At 29.6% G+C, this 20,342-nt stretch overlaps 1 pseudogene; it reads left to right on the top strand.

Moving 5' to 3' along the window:
• Positions 1 to 6,490: 6,490 nt before the first annotated feature.
• On the top strand, positions 6,491 to 14,366 carry LOC121117557 (eukaryotic translation initiation factor 4E-like; annotated as a pseudogene).
• Positions 14,367 to 20,342: the final 5,976 nt, after the last annotated feature.

A 20,342-nucleotide genomic window follows, 5' to 3' on the forward strand; every position in this document is an offset into this window, starting at 1 on the left:
GACCTTTAGAACAAAAACTCAGATTACAAGCTGTGCCATATACCGAAAAGTGAGCCTACTAGCCCTCTCGACCTTACTTTCAAAACGAAAAAGAAACATTGCATATGGAAAAAAATGAAGAAATCATAAATGATAAAAAAAAAAAAAAGTTGATAATAATATTCAATTATTCATTAGTAATTCATTGGATTAAAAGCAATATATGTTAAATATTTATCCAAAATACTAGCAGACCAAAACTGATGAAGTTGTTTACTTTTTTTTTTAAACTGAGAGTATTTCAATAATATTTTTTTTTTGTAAAAAAAGGTACAGATATAAAAGTTTAAAAGTATTACTTTTGATAAGAAAATACCATTTACAAAATTTGATCCATTTTTATGAATATCCAAGGTGCTAAAGTTTTTTTTTTTAATTTTAGTTCTTTTCAAGAACAAAAATATGATATTCTTTTAATATTTTCCGTACACTCCACAGTACAAATTACAGCTTTTTAGTCAAATTAACAAATTTAGTTAAAAAAATTTATAAAAAATTATTTTTTTAATTTCAGTTTTGACCAGTCCAGTGGAACGATAATAGTATTTTAGTCAAATGTAATCTATTGGTTTTTCTGTCTGTTTGTTAGCTTATAACAGACAAACAATTCGACTGATATATACTAAAATTTGTTAGTAAACTTAAAAGGTTAGTAAAATACAAAATAGGACAGTTAAAATTTAGTAGCCAATAAGGTAATAAAAAAAAATGACCTCCGAGGTCATTTGAGGCCGAGGGTAACGATGATTGAAATACAAATATATATTTTAATTATTAACAAGTAACAGCACAATGTAGTTGATTGCCTTAGATTTAATAGTTAAATAATAAATTGTAAGTATTCATACTAGCATGTACAGACCCCTGCAGATAAATTTGAGCCAAGTTTATGACCGTCAAGAGCAACAACAGTGAATTATACACGTAGCTTTTTTATCTGAAGAGTGTCTGTAGTGTATATATATAACTGTACGAGAAAGAAAAAACGAAGCAAAAGTCCACTTCATGAGGATGGAGCACCAATCAACGAACTCCATTGCGCAGGACACTCTACACTGGACATCATCGGACTCCTGATGTACCCTAAAAGCACCGTCTTCACCATTATCAATAGATAAAAAAACACGATTATGTCCCGCAGGTCCAAGCACATTCCAAAAAGTAACAGAAATAGGACACTAAGGTTCATGGCTGGTCTCAAGAGGTACATCAAAGCTGATCCAGGCAAATATATGCCCATCCTTGCCGAAACTCACTATGTGCATCGCAGTCTTCTATGGGCTCACCACCCTTCATTCCACAGATCGACTCCGAGCCCCTCCCCGACTCTTGAACAATGATGAACTTGCATAATGTGTTAATTTTCATTCCCTGATCATGTCTCCTGTTCAATGCCCACCCACCCTGAATACTCAATAAGCGACAAATCACATCATTGTCCACATGATAAGATCCTCCATCTACTTTCATGATCCTCCAATGTGTCAATTGTCCGAAATATTTCGAGAAAGTTAAGAAGTTGAGATTGCTCTCATCCTTATCCAATAATACCATACTTTGCTTCTCACCCTAGTCGTTTCCTTGCCTCACTTAGCAAAGTTCTTTCCTGATTATTAAAAGGGTGCGGTAATTTAATTTCGACTTTCGACAATAGATTCGAGATAGAAAGATAAAGTGTGAGGTGCATGCAAACTTATACAATCTAACCCAATATGTTCCTGAAGTTTGAAGGAGAATGGATGGAAGACCTACAAAGTAAGACATGCAATTATTGAATATTTTAAGTTAAATATTTACATTAATAAATCCATATTTTTTATGTGTACATACTAGTATGTCTATATTAAACTGTAGATATTATAGCCAATAAATCAAGCACTATTTGCTCTATTTTGATGCGATGAAAGGAGGATATTGACGTATAAGATTCCTTTTGTATGTAAAGAAAAAAAATCAATCAACCCGTTATATTTATTCGACTTTTGGACGTAGGCTCTCATCAATTACGTAGATCGTTTAAAAAATATATTATACCTATTTTTTAGTTTTTCACTTTGCAGATTACAAGCTCGCTTCATATATTTGTATATGTACAATGTACGGTTATAATTGAATAAATACGAAGTCATTCATCAAGAGGCAAATTAAAACTTTCCTCCCCCCCGTTCCTTTTTTTCTCTTTCCCTAGATATCTAAAAAAATAAAGTAAATGAAGATTGAAAAGATGCAATGAAATGTTTTTGTGACTGAAGAAACAAATGCATACATCAAATTGCTCGTAAACCCAAATAATAAAAAACCTCTCTGGTTGCGAAGAATTAATTGAATTTAACTCTCCCAGTTTAGTAAAGTTACATAACTACCTATCTAGAGTAATTAGAAATATGTTCCTCCTTCAATCATTATGAAAATACATTCTAAGATTAACTCGTTCATTATTCTCTTCCTAATTCCCTTTTTTAATTCGTATTCAATTCATCGTTCTCCCTTTTCCTGTTAGTACAATAATTTGTTTATTGTATTATAATTTGTTGGTGCATTTTTGAATTGACAAACCATACTTCAAAAAAAAACTTTGAGACATGGGGAATCAATTTTGCGTTATGAAAAAAAAAAATCAAGTTATAACGAAAAACAAACTTGCCCTACAGAGTCCAGGAATCTGGTCTGATTAGAATATAACGTAGCTTTAGATACGTAACTCAGAATTCAGAAAAACTTTTATTCTAAATCTAAAGTATGTATCTTGATCTGTTTTTGAAAAATAAATACCCCTGGTTTATGCATTTTTATTAGTAGACAAACAAACAAGCAACTTACGTACAATTATTATATTATATTATAGTTGATATTGACCATTTTATAATTTATGTGCTGAAATTTTGGCTATCACTATCTTTTAATAAGATATTACTAAGCACTAATTTTATAATATATTATCTAATAAAATACTATGTAGATTTTAATATTATGAAATATACATATAATTCATTTAAAAAATTGTAGAGAAATAATATGACTCTGAAAGTAATTAGGAGAAAAATAGCAATTGGTATGATTGACTTATTGGATGAGTAACTACAGAGGAAAAAATTCCCACCAATTCCTGAATGTATTCGTTATTATAATTGAAAAGAGGTACTCGGAGCCCAAGTTTCACTCGAGTATGTTTTTTCATTTCAAGGAACTAGTTTTTTGTAGGAATAAAATCAACTAATTACATGCAAAAATACCTTCAATCTTAGTTTATAGCACTGACAGCCTCGAACAATCCGTCAGGTTAGTTATAAAACTTCCAAAGGAGCCTGTGCAATCCATTTTGGATAGAGCCTCACAATACATAGTTAAGGCCATTCATGAGAAACACGTGATAATATTTAAAGTCCTTAAGAAGTAGGTCACTCTCGTTGTGATATCTACAAATGATTTGAACAAAAAAGATGATGGTTATTAACTAGTATACTTACTGAATAAGTCCATTAAAAAATTGAAGGAAATCAGGATTCAATTAATAAGTACAAAGAAGAAGTAATTAAAAGAAAAGGGAAAAGAAAAAGAAAAAATTCAGAAGGAAAGCTCAGTTAGTTGGTACATATATATACCTATATTAATTGAATCTGAAATGAATGAAGGATTAATGATCTCTCATCCACATGTCCGTTAATCTTTTTTTCTTATAGGTATGTATGTATGTAGCTGTGTACCTTTATACATATTTTATTAAGAAGCTAAAAGCAAAGCATTACTCAAGTTAAATTAAATGGTTTTCCTTTCAGGATTAAATGGTCATCCATCCATTCATTCATAGTGTACATAATATATAAGAGGTTTTATATCAAATTAAGTAAAATGGTTGCTTCATAGTCATTATCTATCCATTTCACACCCCAAAAAGCAAGCTTTAAGCAATGCTTAGAATGAATTAATTCCTATATATGTTTTTGTATGTGTAAAAGCAGGTTCCTGCATAGAACTATATATATATATTTTTTTTTTTTTGGGGGGGGGGGAAGAGTTTAATATTCGGTATTTTTGTGAAAAAAAATTCAAAAATACAAAGCTATTCATTCAATATTAAACTTTTTGGAAAAAAAAATTCGAAGATCCCATGGCTATTCACAAAATATTGAAGTTTAGAAAAAAAAAATTTAACTTATTTGGAAAAAAATTCAAACTTAACTTAAAAATTTTTTCAAAAAAAAATTAAAAAATCCATAGATATTCACAAAAAATGGAATCTCAAATATTAATTTTTATGGAAAAAAATTTCAAAAATCCATATTTATTAACAGAAAAATTATATTTTATGAAAAAAAAATTCAAAAATTATTTTTTTTGCTCTGACCCATAATTTTCACGAATGAGGGAAAAATTGTTAATTAAAGAGCGAATTTTTTTTTTTTGGGGGGGAGGGGGGCTACATCATCTTTAGTCCACCCCTTGTGGACCCCCCTGAAAAAGGAATGGTAGTTCGTTCGTCACATTTTTATTTCAATCAAACTACTAATAGACAGCTTCTAGAGTATTGAAATTTTGCACGGATGACTATGATTATATATATAGATGGTATAACTTATTACCATTTAAGATTTAACATTTTAAAGTAGTCAAGGCCAGTCCAGCCTTCAAAAGATTAATGATTTATGGAAAAATCGGGGAGATTGAATTAGAATAAATAAACAATTGCACGCTCTTACCTCGCTAACATAAAAATACTTTATGTATTTTGTTATCAGCTGTCGATTCCCTCGTCTATATTGATACGTCATGGCGATTTCATAATTTACTATTGTGATAAATAAACGAAGTAATAAGTTATATTATACTCATGCTCCGTTCTAGAGGTATCCGCGTAAATAGACAATCAATATAATCATTATTTTTTAAAAACACTTTTAAAAATATAATATCGCGGTCATTGAATATATGTATAAGAACTTATAATGAGATGAAAGAGGGAGACTTTGGCTTTGTGAACAAATGAGAAAATGATCCTTCCCATTATTTATGAACATATTTTTAGTAGGGATTGCAAGTCACTTTATAGCAATTAATAAGATATTTCCCGCTGGCTTCATATGAAATTCATCACTCAAAAACGAAATTAGTTTTTATTTTATCATTTAAAATAAAATGATTATAATTTATATGTTATGAACAAGGGTAAAGTTATTTGTACAAGTCAACAACAAAATATTTTTTGAGTGTCATAACTAAATTTTATTAATGCTTGACGCGCTGATCTTGAATATGTAATTAGTTTTTCCGTAGCAAAATCTTGTTTTTGAGAACTCTTGAGCAGAAATTTTTGAATTATTTTACTCCCTTTCCATAGATTTAAGCCAGCTTTTGAGTAATGCACATCAAAGTAAATCTATTATCTGCAAAATGTTTTGTTAATTTCATGTGGGCTCATTCAATCCTTAAAAGGGTAATAAATATTATTATTTTTAAATAATTTTTGTTAAAAAGAGATAACACTACAATTTTTTAAATATTAGATTTATATGTAAAGTAGAAATCACTTGAGGCTTGTAGGGGGTTTAGTAGTTTACTAAACAGGTTAGAACGTATCTCTCTCCAGCACTAGGTACTGGACAAGGTAATCATTATCTATATGGGATTTACCATTATGATCTTGTATATTAAGTGTATTGATTATTAGTGAATGATACAATATTATATAGTTGTGTAAATAAACTAATAATCAGTTGTCATAATTATTGGAGCGTTCTAAACATAATAATTGTAAGAGTTGAAATTTTTTAAATTCTGTTTTAATATTGTATCAAAAAGGAAATAAATATTAATAGTCAACTCAATTGGCAGAGAATCATGTGAGGCCATGTGCAACACCCCTATACTACAATGAACCAAAATTGTATTTAAAAAAAATTAGCTTTTTTTCAGGGAAATTTGATCTTGTATTAAGAAAAAAAAAATCTGATCTTTATGCCATTTGGTACTCTCTTCAGTATACTTTTTTTAACTTTTATTTCATTCCTTTTTTAATTAGATTCTATTTTTTAAAAAAAGAAATGTAACATATTTTTGTATAAATAAGTCCATATATAGAGTGTTTTCACTTACGTCATATATTGCATTATGATTGGGGAGGCATCACTATCCTGGGGGTTGATATTTTTATAGATAAAATAGAGAATTTTCAATAAATCTTGATGAAACTTTAACAAATGATCTAAAGAAAAATTAACACCCACAGAGTATGAATATAAAATTTCGTAGTTTATCAGGAATAAATTACAAAACTTATGGAAACAAGCAAATAAAACTCAAAACCAATTATGAATACTATATTTTTATTCAATATCTCTCCATTTACAAACAATAATAGGCTCGACACGCCGGCAAACCGATTGTCAGCTCTTGTCGATGAAGGCCATCTGTCACACGCTGTCATAATGGCTGCTCAAAGCGAATCCAAATTTAGATGAATGATGCATGCGGCAGACATTTTCCTCGAAGACACAATAAACTTCAAAGTCCAGATGTTGAGGTCAAGCCTGGAGAAGTGCCACATGGAGCTTGTCTAGAAGTAAGTTTAGATGGAGATGTTAACTGGGTATGCAGCCTTCTTGGGACTGACACCGGCGAGTAGGACATCGCCTAAGTGTGGCCTTTTTTGCTACATTTGAATTAAATCAACGTAATATATACTAAAAAACCCTGGAAATGGCTTGTGGCTTGATTTGTTCAATTAATTTATTTTTATGCTCGATTAGGGACGATAAAAGTATGATATTTAGAGAAAAGTCAATTATTTCAATTGTAATTGTTCATTTAATTTGTATAAATATGGGAAAAAGATTATACAACGCTCTAATAACTTGTTTTTAAAACATATTTGGTTCTGACATTTAATAAAACTAGGCTTTAGAGGAATAGATTTTTGATAGACAGTCAGGTTTTAGTCCTTTTTGTTTGTTGGTCCCATTTTGACATATATAATAGTTTCCTACTTTTCTGGATATTAATGGGAAAAAGTTTTTATTGTTATAAATCCGGTTGTTTAGGCCTCCAAAATGGCAGATATCAACAATGATGACGTCACATAAAAAAAGCTGTATTCACCTTAGCTTAACGACTTTTTTTTTTTTTGAGAAAAATTTCAATTATAATTTGTGAAATGACATTTTTTAGCAAATGTTAATAATATTTAATTACGGATTTGTTCCTGGAAAATTATTTTTCTTTACGTTTTTAAAATAATTTTTAAAAATAAATATATGATATTTTCATTTTTTTTATTTGTTGTGACCATAAAATTTAGATTATAACTTTCTAACTTTTTTAAAGGATCTTTTTACATAACATTTCTTAACTTTTTTTTTTCCTATTATTTTATATTTTATATAATATATATTTTAATAAGGTGTAATATTGTAACTGAAATCTTCTCTTGTAGATGGCTCAGGGGCATCCATAGTATTAATATAAAGAATAGGTTTTAACAACCATAAATAAATATTTTTCTAATTATGTAAACAAACCTTTTAAGCAATAAAAAAATAAACATTTTCCGCATAATTTTTTTTTTGCCTTCCTATTTTTGGTTGAGTGACTGTGGAATTAGGGAAGCATAACTATAAATTATATACATATTATGTAAGCAATCTACGTAAAATAGGAAAAATTGTCTCCAAGAGCAAAATATGTACATGTAGGTTTGTAGCAAAATATCTATTGAAAATATGGGAAAGTTTGTTTATTTATGTATTTTTCCGTCTTTTTATATTATTAAATTTATAGTGTTGTTCCCTTTCCCAATTTTCATTTATCATTCATTGATTTGACTTTAATTTTTTTTTTGACGTTTTTTTTTTAAAGTCTTTTTTTGATGTTGGATCTATTTTCCGTTGAGTAGTTTCTCCTCATTTGTATTGATGAAATACAAATATAACATAAGTCCCTTTCAAATAAAGAAAATTATATTTCAAAATGATTGACATATCGTTCAGTAGTAATGAATGAGCCAGATAAGGTAGATTGATTGAAAACGTACGTTGTGCCTATATTATGTATTTTAATTGATTTTTTTCTCCAATGTACCTACAATAAATACGACATGGAAAAGGTGTACATAGACCAGAGGTTCTCAAAATATTCTGCGAAAATGATCGTGATTCATTTTTTTATTTATTAAAATATCTATCTGGCGAATTTGGTACACACTATATTTTAATGTTATTACAACATGAAAAGTTTGATTAAAATAACATCTGATGTGATAGGACTATAATATTGTACTACCCTAGTTGTTTGTATAATTGTAAAAAATTCATATCAGTTTACCAAATAGAATATCTTCAAAAATGTGGTGCATCAACATTAAAAAAAATCTTGAGAAAAAAAAATCAAAATCAACAAGAGGAGAAAATTCTAATTCTTTCAAACTTCATACTCAAAGTTTTTTTAGACATATTTGAGTAAATTATCGGCTTTGTATTCAAATTTGTTGAATAAATTCAGATATCTATGAATTTTAGCTATAGTTTTAAGCTTTTATTTGATTTAAGAGACTTATATTGGCTCCAATATGTCATTTCGATTAAATTATGTCAATGTATAATTACTTTATTTTGACAAATAATTTTGACTACTTTGAGTACAATTTGCAGGCCCTGTAAAGGGTTTATTTATTTATTATTATTTTTTTTTAGAAATTGACAATTATTACAAAATTGACAAAAATACAAATGTAATCCACACTCTATTTTGAGACTACACTCATTCCAGCTTAGTTATGTGTTAACGGGGGAAACAGGATTTTTTCTCAAACAATGACGAAAACCCATTTATTTCAAAAACAGAGACAGATACAGACTTTACACATAAAATAAAAGTTGTTCAGAATTTTGAGTTACGTATGTTGGGATATGGGGTTAATTCTGATCAGACCAGATTCCTGGGCTTTGGAGGGCATGTTTGATATTACGGTAATACGTTTATTTTTTTTTTTTTTTGATAAAAGAAGATTGATTCCCCGTGTCTCAAATTTTTTTTTAAAGCTTTGGGTTGTCAATTCAAAAATGCACCATAAAAATTAAAAAAAGCGAGAACGTGTATTAAATACAAATTAAAAAAAGGAATTAGGAAGACAATGAGCAAGTTAATCTTAGTATGTATCTTCAGTCTTCATTATGGTTGAACAAGGAACATGGCAAGTTAGCAATGGTAATGACAATAAATAAATCACAGGGTCAAACATTTAAAAAAATGCTTTATATTTACCAAAATCAGTATTCTCACATATTTTCATTAATTGCATTTTCAACAGTGACAAAGAGGGGTGCAGGTTTTTTTAATATTTACATCAAATGGACAGAAGTAACACTAGAAATTTACCTATGATGAAGGGTTTTCCATATAGGAGTATTATCTTGATATTCAAAGAAAATTACATTTTTGAGATAAATGATCCGATGTTTATTTCAATGCCATTAATAATGGAAAATAATATCATGCAAATGGCTTACAGGATCGTATCCTTTTTATGAAATTTTCATCACCAAATCGCAAAGTGGCTGTTGTATGCCCTCAATAGATTCATGAATTTCATCTTTTAGATTTTACATCGACGCTGGGCTGTTGGTGTATACCTTATCTTTCATGGGGCTCCAAAGGAAGAAGTCGCAAGGTGTTAAATCGGTCGCAAATTGCGATCAACTCTTCGAGAGATAACACGGTCCGGAAACTTTTCCCTTTAAAAGAACGATGGTTTCGTTGCTTGTGTGGAACGTAGCTAAATATCGTTGAAAGTAAACGTTGTTTAGATCAATACCATCCAATTCCACCCACAAAAAATCCTCGATAGCGCAATCCATTCACCGTAACTGTTGTTTCTTCAACACTTTGGGCTACAGCAGCAATATTCTCGGTTGTTCTTGAGTGATGTACACTGGTTTTATTCTTCACATCATTTACCTGTCCCAACAGCTCGATTTTTTCCACCAATTTATGTATTACAGTCCGACAAGATGCTTCACAAATACTCAAAAATATTTAAGTTTTACAAACCGTCTCAGCCAGGTTTTCCCATTTTTATAGTGAGTTTTAATAATTTGAATACACTGTTGAAGCGTTTATCGTTCCATTTTTATTAATGGTATAGTTAAGAACTTCAAAAGTTGCATCTCTCGAAATAGTGCCCTATTCAAAATAACACTTATTATTGGAAAACCCTTTATAATTATAGTTTATAGTAAATTGTTAAAATAGTTTAGAATTTTAACATGAATAAGCTAAATATTAAAAAAAAAAATCTTTTAATTATTCATTGGCTATCATTAAGATAGCTTGCTCATGGTAGTGTTGAATTAAAATTATTTAATGCTAAAAGTGCTCTGTAAAATAGCATATACGAGCATCAATGATTTGATAAGTCCTCTTGTTAGTAGTCTCTTTTCTTGAATACTCTACAAAACCTTTCATGGAAATTAATTCATTGTAAGAGATCTCTTTGATATATATATCTCTTTGTATTATCACCCCCCTAATACTGATACTTCCACTAAAATAGCTGCTAAAAGCTCTTTTGTTTACTTTGTCACACTCCAGTAACTTTACCTCTCTGATGTTTCTCCATGAGACACAAAGGGTTATAACGAGGAATAAGGGGGAGGAGGCTTTTGCTTTGATGCTATAATAAGGTGTTGTTCTGTCAAATTATAAAAGTGCACTACCGAGAATTTTGAAGGACTTTTATTCGCTTTTACTTTTAATATCTTACCGGGCCAAAAGATGACTAGATATAGAATAAATCATTTTGCATATTTAGAATAAATCCTTTGATTTATTTGCCCGTTGCTTAGTCGTTAATCTTTTGCAATTGATTTATCAAACCCTAATACAAAAGTATTGTCCATACTAATTAAAGAAAGTATAACATTCATTCCAGTCCAAAAAACTTTAATTTCAAGAAAGTAAATGAAATATTCTAAAAGTAATCCGCAAAATTGCCTGGACAGCTATTAAATTAGCAAACATCCTTCAAAGGATGTCTGAAAATATAGACAAGACGAAATGTGAAGAAGAAGAAGTTATAATCAAAGTTTAAATCAACAAGGAATAAAATTGGCAATTTTCTTCTATAAATAAGCAACATTTGTGTACTCAAATCCTCCATATTTTAACATCGTTAGAATTTCGTTCTTCTTTTCTCCTTATTAGTGTTTTTCACATTGATTGGTAGATTTTGATGTTTGGCACCTTTTAAGTTATGAACACTTCCCAACATTTATTGAATAATATCTCCCTTGTTGGGAAAATAAATTATTTTTCCTTTTCAAGGAAAGGTTACGTGATACAACAAAGATAACGGCCTGGATATGTATTCTCGTGTTGGATGTTCCAACCTTTCAATTATTGTAAAAAATAATTCCGGACTAAAGATAATATAGTTGAATATATCAATAAAATGAAAGTATATTTTATTTTCTTCAAAAAATTATAGTCAATTTCAATAAACAAATTATTCTTATTAACCCTTTAAAGACACCACAAATTACACTTATAGTATCGAAAATGAATTGTCTGAAGAAACAATGATAAATTATTTAATTTGAAAGGTCATATCAGGCCCAATATAAGCATCTCCAATCCAAGAAAGGTTTTAAACTATAGCTAAAACTATTGGGTATCTGAACTCATCCATCAAATTTGAATACCAGGTTTATAATTGATTGATATATGTCGATGAAATATTGGCCTGCATATATGTATGAAGTGAAAAATAAATTGGGATTTTTTCATTTTTGTTCGAAATTGTTTTTATGTTGATACAGCAAAGTTATTGTTAAGTTACTGTTTTATAAAATAGGTTGAGTCGTGCAATATTTACTTTGATGAATTTATATCCTAGTTATTGATTTATTTGTCCATGCAACCATTTTAATATCTTTAAAATACTACCTTCTATCTCCCACTGTCTTGCTGGCTCATTGTCCGCTCTACCTTTCTTTTTTAGACTTCAAAATTATTAAAAAGCTTTTTAATAAATATATATAAGTATGTATTAAAACTTCTATTGAATGAAGCAAAAAAAAAAAAAAAAAAGAGCCAACTATTCCTTCTCATCGTTCCTTGACTACAAAGAGAAGAATAGTATATATATTATTTTAATTCAAGAATTTATTCATTTAAAAAAAATGTTATGAAATATATAAATTTTAATAATGAATATAAAATTAATTTTTATTAAAACTTATTCTTAATTATGTATGAGTTGTTGGTTGAATGAAGTTATCCATTGACTCTCTTATAGGGGCGGGGGGAAAGGGATTCCTAGACCATACTAATGTAAAGGGCATTATTATGAGAAAAAATTATGGACTCCCAGTCAAAAAATTTTCCAATGATTTCTCCCGTGAAATTGAAAACTTGGGTCTGTCTAAAATGAGTTTATGAATCCGATAACTTCATTAACCTTTCCGGAGAAGGAGGTGGTGATCCAAAGTAAATATAAATATTGAAAAAAGTTTATCTTAATTAAAAGATAAAAACTAGTTCAAAGGCATACGTTGCTCGTAAGCGGAAATATTCGGCTGAAAGCGCCTCACCTCATTCTAATGATAGTCCTACTGACTCTAAACGCAAGTATCTGATATAACATGAATGGCCTCTTTGGTACTATAATTAGTTTTGTATCAGTCCTTATTTTTTCGGTTCAGACAAGTCTTTGGACCGGTCCTTAAGACTGAGGGTCCTTCGTTTTGTCAGCACTATAATTTCGAAAAGAAATTAAGTAGATTGACATCATCAAGGATTGAACTTTATAAGTTTTAGGACTGATATGCAGAACTGAACTGTACTAGACCAAGACTGAACTGGGCGGGTCTGTAGTCTTCAGTCGTAAATAAGAACTAACACAACATGAATTATAATCATGTTCCACAAAATGCATAGGAAGACAATCTCAAGGATGTAATTTCATTCAATACTATCGAATAATTTAGGCCCATTTATTGGACTATCATGTCAAGTTAGGCTCTGAGATAAGTGATAAATGTGATTATTGTCTTTTTAAAAGAGAGTAAAACTTATGGGGAAGACGGATCTGATTGTAATGGAGGACTTTGGGTTTATAGTTAGAAAATTCTTTGAGTGAGAACTAGATGCTAACTGTCCAAAAGTGATGATGCCATCTCTATAGGTGAAGCTTTTGAAACTCCAGTGTATCGATTAATGTTGCTGCTGTTTGTCTCCGCAATAAACCACATAAAATATTAATTTGGTTGGGTACAACATAAAGAGCGGCTTACGAAACTTTTTTTTTTTTTTGATATTGCTATAAAAAAAAAGACAGATGGATATTTTTCAATAATTTTTTATTTATTTGAAAGCCTCAACATTCCGGTTAATAATGGAACACCATTTTATTCATATGGCTGCCGTCGCTGGCCTTAGAGTAGTCCATTCTGTCGACCCATTTTTCAATACATTTTCGATTGTGTGAGCTTCAATAGCTGCAATGCCGACTCCAATTTCGTGTTTCAAATCGTCAATTGTCTCTGGAGGGTTGGCGTAACATTTATCCTTGACGGTTCCCCACAAAAAATAGTCCAACGGAGTCAAATTGCAGCTACGACGTGGCCAGTTGACGTTACCGTTTCGGCTTATGATGCGATTGTCGAAGACAGTGCACAAAAATCTACTGTAACGTTGGCTGTGTGGCACGTAGCGCCATCCTGTTGGAACCAAATGTCGTCGATGTCTTCCTTTTAGTTGGGGAAACAAAAAATCTTCCAACATGGCCCGATAGCGCTCACCATTGACCGTAACGGCAGCTCCTTGCTCGTTTTCTCACTTTCGGCAACAGCAGCAATGTTCTCGATTGAGTGCACTGGACGAACACGGGAACGCGTTGTTTTATCCATTAACGAACCAGTTTCGCGCATACGCTTCAAAAATTTATCCGCAAACTGACTGGAAGGCGCTTTATTCGACAGACGTAATTTTCTTGTAGTTTCGCTTGAAGACTCTCCATTTTGGAAGTAAGTCTTCAGTATTTCCCAATTTTCTTTGTGCGTAAGCTTAACCATTTCGTAATCCGGAAATATTTTACAAAATATTAGACACAATAAAAATGTTACTACACCTGTCAGACGTCAAAAAAAAAAAAATGGTAGGTCAAAAATGCAACCGATAGATGGGTCACCCGTTATAACGAGGATGATGGCACCCCAATAATTTGAGCAATTCTCCAGTTAAAACTTGGACTAAAAATCAAATATCTTTCATTTAAAATTTATCCTGAGTATCAAAAACGTATAAACTTTACCACTATTCGTCCAAAATATCAAATGTAGTCATAGTCTATTTATTTTGATTTGACTTTATACATAGAAACATAACTGCATTTAATTTATTTTCCCAACAATGTTATTTATCATAAATTAATGAGTGCATATTTATTATTCAAAATTGTTGTTTATATATCATATATAGAAAGAAATTAAAAATTGATGAGTTATCTATGACCCAGCTTAGTTTTTAGGTATACATAAAATGACCCAGCTTAGTTTTTAGGTATACGGTTCTTCCAGGTATGATTTAAAAAAAAATAGTTTCTTGGAATATGCACAGCTTAACAAGAGTTAATTCGAATTCAACCTATCAGCATAAGGATAAAAAAAGGAGTAAAATTGACATTTTACAACAAAACAACAATGAAAGTATTTTATGTCAGTAAAGTAACGATGAGACTAAATATATATTCCGAGAGCCTGCCATGGAAGATTTCACCTATAAGGTACTTTTTAAGGGGTCTGACTTAACTTTCCCGGACAGAAATTGGTTACCAGGCTTGATATGCCCTTAGATAGTGCCATATATTAATGCATGTTTTGTCTATGTACTTTATGGGGTGAAATAAACCGTAAATGTTCTATGTGACAAAGTAGTTTCAGCTGGTCAAACCTTCTGTACCTTATGGGGTGAAATCTTCCCTGTCTGGCTCCCAGACTAATATATTATATTTATGGTTTATTTTAATCCTAATTAACTTAAAAGCATAACATATCTTTATACAAATTCAATGCAAGACTTTCTAAACCACTGGAGTTTTGATAATCTTGATAGCACTGAAAACAATTAAATTGAATAATAGGAACTTATTTCCTTGTGATATTTTAGAGTTGAGACTATCAATTAAATTTGACTGAAGGGATAAAGTAGTCCCAGGAATAAAGTAGTTCTAAACTGTAATATTATTTTGCAATAAAAGTAATTATGAAACCTTTTACTTATCACGTCGTTACTTTTATTGTATCACACAACCTTTCCTCTTAAATTAAACGGAAAAAATGGGCCAAAAATCATTTGGTAGATTGCCAATTCTCCCCAACTATAAAATTACTATCTAATAACTTTTTGTATTAGAATTGTTCCCACCTTAAAAAGAGCGAATTCGAATCCTCCCAATTATTTTTTGAATAAAAGAAGGACAAGAACACAAATTAAATCTTCAAATCAGAATAAAATGAACTACACAAAAGCTAAGCTATTGTAAAATTGTCAGGATCATAATTGAAAAATAGTTCATCTTCCAAGATTTTGAGACATCACATAACTAAAACCTTCAGAATTTCAAAAAAAAAAATCAAAAAAAAAAAAATCATGTTATATAGATCCAAAACAAGTTATATATTATTTATTATTTTATCAAAACTTTTACAGTCAAAAATTATTTATTTAATTATTTGGCTAAAAAAATGTTCTAAAATGGTTGGTCCAATTATTGCTGGGATTACAGGAATGAAATAGATTGACAAATTTAAAAATTAATTTTGTGTTTTCTTTTAAATAATTATACGGATCATTTTTTAGAAAAATATTTATCCATAATAATGGACAAATTATAGGCAATTATGTATTTTTCTCAAACTGCAAATTTGCATTTATATTAGTGTGGCGATTCTATCGGTTTTCACAATTCTGATTCTTAAACTGTTTTAACTGGAACCAAAAAACTCAAAGTGAGATCAAAGCTCAGACCAAGTAAGATTACTTATCAATCACAGTTCACTAATTGATAATACACAAATATAACTATAATGGGCACTTGATATAATGTAAACCTCAGCCTATGCTCAAATTTCAGAAAAGGAAATATCATTTCTTCTCTATATTAAAGTAAAAAATACGCGATAATGAACATGTTGAATTTAATTAAATTTAATATCTATTGCATTCATATGTTAATATTTAAAATCCTTGAATATGTACAATCTACCACAAACTGCAAATAAATCCATCATTAGTTTTCCACAATATTAATTTTGTATCAAAACTTACTCATAATAATAACAATTTGCTTTAGAGATGTCCTTTTAAATCGTCTTGTCAATATATCGGTCGATCCCAAGACTAAACACTTTGATAATTAATTGTCATCGAAGAGTATTTGGTTAGAAAGCACTTATCTGCCACAATTTGTAATCAAAACTATAACTGCATATATTATCTAAGGTACCCAAAAGAAGATTAATAAACAGTTTCCCTTCTGTAGTTGACAGATAATTTCAAGGTTCTCATTTTCCTTTTTAAACATTTTTTTTCCATTCATTTAACAATTTTATTTTTAAATGAAGGAAAAACCATTAAAAACCACATAGAAATTTATATGTAAAATAGTATAAATTAAAACAATAGAGAGATTTATTTAAATAAAAAAAGTTTATTAAACAAAATAAATAAAAATATTGCATTTCTTGTCTTCCATAATTTTTTATTTTATTTTTGCTTTTTCTATTGTTTATTATTAAATAATTGCGCTTAAATCCTAGGTTTAATGGGCCTTATAAAATAAAACTCTTAATGAACCAAACGGATAAATATGTGAGTACATAGGTATATACAATCGTAGACATTAATATAATTATTTACCTTTTCGGAATCAATGATATAACTTAAGAAAACTTTATTTTTGAAAAAAATTGTCAGATCATATCTATGCTAATAAAACAAAGTTTATCTAAATGAATAAGAAATGTATATTATGATAATTAATTATAAAAAAAAACCCATATATTTAGGCAAACATGAATTGTTGTAGGTATTGAAGAGTTCGTTCATACTATCTCTATATATTCGCATAGTAAAAGTGTATAATTTTTCAAAGGAGGAGGGGAGGAGTGTACTCTAATTATTTGATTTGATGCCTAGACTTTTGGTTATTGCGATTAAAAAGGTTGTTGAATAAATATTGGTTAGGTTCCGATTATATAAATATTACAATATTGTAATAACTGTATTAAAAATCAAAAAACTACCCGATTAAGATTAAATTTTCAGAGCCCCCATTTAGGTATATTGCTTTTAACTAGAAAATTTAAAATATTAGTTTTTTTTTTCAAAAAATTGATATTTTAAATTAAATTAAATTTTAAATTTTTTTTAAAAAAAATTTATTTTTGGAAATTTAACTAAAAAAAAAAAACAACACCGTGAATAATTCAAATATATTTCCAAAATATTTAATAATCTATGAATAACAGTAGATTTTTGAATAATTTTTCCAAAAAATTTAATAAATAAAATTATATTTTTGGAATGGTTTCCTAAAAAGTTTAATTTTTTCTGAATTTTTTTGAATTTTTTTATCAAAATTTTTCCAAAAATTAAGCCTCCCTACCTCCATCATTACAATTAGTGTTGTGTCAGCCCTTCTATATTCAGTTCAGTTCAGTCTTAGGACCAGTCCTATCAGTCTGTAGATAGCTGTAGATTTAAAAAAAAAAAAATATCCAAAAATAAGCCCCCAAAAAAAAATACAATCCTGCGGACTTCGCTGATTTTACAATAATTTTAGAAGTATTTTGTCAGACATACATATATATTTTAAATAATTTATGATGAATAAATTGTATATATTGTCTTAACCATACTAAAATATAAAGAAAAAATAAATATACTTTGCAAAAAAATTTCTTCCGTTTTACAGATTTTTGAACTAAAAAAGTCCTTGTTCAACGCTGATATCATGTAATACGGATTTTTCTTGTTTCCAAAAACTGGGATAAGTAGGGACACCCTGTACAGATTATATTGGACAATTATCTCAAAATTTATTAATGTAACTATATTATTTTTAATTTAATATTAAATTAATTATTACAATTTAGTGTTGTGTGAGTCCTTATTTATAGAGTCCAGTTCAGTCTTAGGACCGGTCCTATCAGTCCGGGGGACTGGTTCTTCAGACTGTTGGTCCTTCCGACTATCAGTACTAGAAATTATTAAAAATAGAAGAAATAAAGTTGAGTGACATGATCAAGACCGAAAGTTATAGGTTTTTAGGACTGATGTATAGTACTGAACAGTTATTCAGTTATTCCAGTCCTAAATATGTACTGACACAATATTTATTACGTTTTACATGCACTTTTTTAAAAAATGAGGGAAAAGAAAAATGCCCCACCCCTCCCAAAGCGGTAGATCCAAAGCTAAAGGATCTCAAGCTAGTTCTTACAAGAGATGCTTTTAAACATTTTTTTCCTTTATTGGAATTAGAAGGGCAGTCGATCCTCTATTGCAAATCCATTCCCGCTCTTTGTTCGTTAAAAACACTAATCATTCTGATTCCTTGACTAGCTCTTCCAGACCTTTAGGCATGGCTGACCCAGAAGACCTTGTGCCATAAATTACATGGAGCACCAACGAGATCATTGCATCAGTAATAAATACCTTTTTGTCCCTTGGATCGGTGGCTACGAGCTGATTGAATCTTATTGGCTCTTTTTCTATTTAGATTTATAGAGGATTCATCCCCATTTTTGAAGACATATAAACCTGAAAGAGTTTATGAGGTTTTATCATAATCTATGGGAAGTTTTTTTACCATGGATTCTAATGATTTATCACCAAAGTTTTTCCCTTGTTTATTCGGAGTCCAGGCTCGGCCTTAAACACTTAGGATAACGAATTCTATTTAAAGATGTGATTTCTTGTTCATTGCCTGAGCATATAATAGAAAGGTTGTTAGTAAATGAGAGGGCCTTAAGAACCTAGCCCAGCGATATTAGTGACTCTAACATTTTTATATTTCTAGATGCGATCCCATAATGTGTTTATTGTCAACTCCTTGAGATATCAAATCCTCTTCGTAAACCAGGTAGGTTTAATTTTGACTTGGAATGTCTTAATATATATACTTTTTTAAATCATATTCTCAGAAATTTTGTATCGTCGCAGTTGATTTATTAGGAACTCGTGAAATATTGAGTAGAAGACTTTTTCGAAATCAAACATCCCCTCTTCTTAGTTTTATGGTATCCATTTAGAGTTAGATTTTTTTTTGGAAGAGGGAAAATTTAAACGAATTACCTTTTTTACGTAAAGTTAATTGAGTATAGTTTTTAACAAAAAATGATGACAGTTAAAATTTTTTAGATGAGATGATGACTTCTTTACTAATTTCGACAAATAAATAATTTTTTAAAAAGAGACACAATTTTAACCCAAGAAAATAATTATCAAATTTAAAATTGTGACAAGATCAAAAGATAATTGACAAACAACTCTTTCTTGTTCACAAATGTGGCAGTAAACCTTTAGTCAGGTTCTTTAGGAAATGAATATCTTCTAAAATAAATGTGTCTGAAACGCTTAGGTGTATGTAAAACCTTTATTACATTCTAGCAAATGGCGTATTTAGAGCCCATTAAATACAACTGTAAATGAATAAATAAAACACCATACCACTGAGAGGGGGGTAAATGTCCTAAAAATTAGTCAATTTACATTCAAACCCTCTGCTCTTATAACACACACAAAGAAATAAGTTATTGAATAATCAGAGTCTATTTAAGAACTTGTAAAAAAGAATGAAAATCCTATTCATACCCTCTAAACCCCTCTCTCCTCTCCTATAAAAAAATAAGGTAATGAAAAAGTGTGAAAAATGTAACATACACACAGTATGAAGAAGGGAAAAAACGAAAAAAAAAAATCAATTAACAGTGTTCCAAAGGAACTGTAAATCAAGCATTTTTCATAAATAATAAGGTAATACTTTTTTTTGTTATTTTTATTTAAGTTTTGAACCAATAAACACATTTATAATTTGGAATGTCCAAAGATATTCTGGAATTTAGAAAGAGTACTCAAGATTGTTATGTAGTTCTTAAGATTGACTTTGGTCTCAAGACAAAATTTTGAAGGTGTACGTCTCCATATCCTAAAGTCTTGGTTTAGGTAGTCCTGTAGTGGGTCCGACAAAATCCTAATCTTTTTTTTATCTTTTTAACCCTAGGCCTCGATTTCTCAACGCAGAGCTGGAGATT

The sequence above is a fragment of the Lepeophtheirus salmonis genome, chromosome 1 (assembly GCF_016086655.4).
Source record: "Lepeophtheirus salmonis chromosome 1, UVic_Lsal_1.4, whole genome shotgun sequence".
NCBI lineage: Eukaryota > Metazoa > Arthropoda > Copepoda > Siphonostomatoida > Caligidae > Lepeophtheirus > Lepeophtheirus salmonis.